Raw genomic sequence first — 2,183 nt, 5'->3', positions numbered from 1 at the left:
TCTCTCAATTTCTGCAATGCTGCGTCAAAAGAGGAGTAAGTTACCGAACACAAGGATGGATCAATGGCATCGTTCACTGAAGCCCCCTTAGGTGCTGACAAGTTGTGAATCATTCTGAACTGACCTGGTTCTTTCTTAGGCACCACTCCCAGGGGAGAACACACATAACCTACCAATGGGGAAGCTGGGAAAGGGCCGGCCACCCGACCCAGGGCCCGCTCCTTCTCCACCTTTTGTGCCACCACCGTGGGGTGCATGCATGCTGAAAGTAAATTATTACAATGATCCACCGGAGGAACACCCTGTGCTGGGATGTGGAACCCCTTAGAGAACCCCTAATACAGTATCTTGGCTGCCGACCTGTCTGGATACTGATTCAGCCAAAAAATCAGTTTCCCAATGTCCACTGGCATGGGCAGCTTATGGCTGAGTGGCGTGTTCTCCCTGCCGCCCTCTCCTCCCCTCTCCTTGGACTTTTTAATGCACTTGAACTCTGGGTGAGAGGGGTGGCCAGAGAACGAACAGGCGTGTCTAAACTTGCATTACCCAGTGGGCCATGTACATACTTTCTTATTGAATGCCCAGCAGGATCCCTTCTTTTCCCCTTTTTCCCCTAAGAAGTCCGAAAGGGCTCCTTCATGTGGTGCACTTTGCTGTTAACATTCTCCAACCACACATTGACCTCCACTTGGTCCCACCCAATGTTAGGGTCCTCCACCTTCTCCCATCGGAAGTCCCTGTCGTAATCTAACCACGCCGTACCCCCATGTGTTGTGTGCGCTTTCAGGATCTTGTTCATGTAGTACACTAACGATACCGCTAACTCAGGCTTTTTCTCCAACATCACAGTCGTGAAAACCTGGAAACCAAACAGCCAATTCATGATGGACTCTTCCACCCTAGGCCTCTGTCCCTGAAGGAACCCTCTTTCCCCTCCTTCTCCCTGAATTCAACTTCCCTCCTCTTGGGTCTGATTAATGCACAAATATCAACATATTCCCCTTTCCATATTTTTTCCTTAATTTCCATGGTGACATGAGTTGCCAACTTTCCAGGCCTTGATAACAAAGTATCATGCCCCCCCACAGCCTTAGACACCCCTTCCACATCTTTGATCGCAGGCTCCCTCGTTTTACCTCCCGTGGGGACTGATGCTTCTGGTGGGGCAGGGGGTGTCTGCCCTGCCGCCTGACTGGGGGTGCCTTGAGCTTTCACGAGAAGGGCTACCTGTTCACTAATTTCACTTAGCGCGTATTCTGCCCCTGATTTAGGAGCCCATGGTGCTGCCGCCACGCTACTAGGCTGGGAACCCCCCGCCGGCGCCGCTAGCTGACCCAAAAGAGTGGCTACTGAAGCCAAGATGCTAGCCGTAGGATCCTGAGAGTCCCCCGCTGTAACCCCAGGAGGGGAGGGGGGACCATAGTCACTGGTACCGCCCCTGGTGCAGATATCCCGCCTACCATCCCCCCCTGTTGAAGCCATAATGGTTGGGGGTATTTCTGCAATCCTCTGCTCTGTAGGGCTAGGCCCTGGCACCAATGCTTTCAGCGCTCCCCTGATCTCTGCCAGAATTGTCCCTATGCCGTTCCCCTGGCCCGGCTGTGCTGTTACTACCACCCCAGGTGTGCACCCTGCCAAATTGCTGGGTGCGGGCTGTTCTTCACTGACCTGCAGTGCTAAGGGGAGGGCCATTACTTCAGGGAGCACCGGCCGCGGTGAGGTCATGGGAAGGGCAGCTATCTCAGGGGCCGGCTGCGGGCCGGGACCTACTGGTCTCACGGCCTCGCTTCCCGACCCTCGCCTTTCCTGCCCCTTGCCCTTCTTCCTCCTGCCAGCACCCCCCTGTTCTCGCCCCTTGGCTTGTGCTGTACCCTGGGTTTCTTTATTAGAGGGCGGAAGGCTGCCTTGGGTGGCACTCCATTTCGGCGATGGCGGTTCCCCACGGCCGCCTGTACTGGGAGCTCATCCTCAGATACTGGGGACTTCTCGCCCTGGTCATCGCTGCTCTACTCAACCTCATTACTCAGTTTTGCCAGCACTAATTTCAGCAGCTGAGCTATTTCAGAGTCCTTATCATTCCTCTTGTGGCTAAGACCCTTAGCCGGCATGATGACCCTTGGGAAGGCTTACTCATGAGACCTATCTAGAGCCCCTCTTAAAGTCGCCCCCAACAGCGTCCCTAT

General features: G+C 54.6%; 1 pseudogene; it reads right to left on the bottom strand.

Annotated features, from left to right (window-relative positions):
* Nucleotides 1-335: 335 nt before the first annotated feature.
* On the bottom strand, nt 336-1,692 carry LOC144820137 (uncharacterized; annotated as a pseudogene).
* Between the last annotated feature and the right edge of the window lie 491 nt (nt 1,693-2,183).

This window comes from Lissotriton helveticus, chromosome 2_1 (assembly GCF_964261635.1).
Source record: "Lissotriton helveticus chromosome 2_1, aLisHel1.1, whole genome shotgun sequence".
Classification (NCBI taxonomy): domain Eukaryota; kingdom Metazoa; phylum Chordata; class Amphibia; order Caudata; family Salamandridae; genus Lissotriton; species Lissotriton helveticus.
Note: the sequence above shows the minus strand (reverse complement) of the source record. Positions and strands in the feature narration are given on the sequence as shown.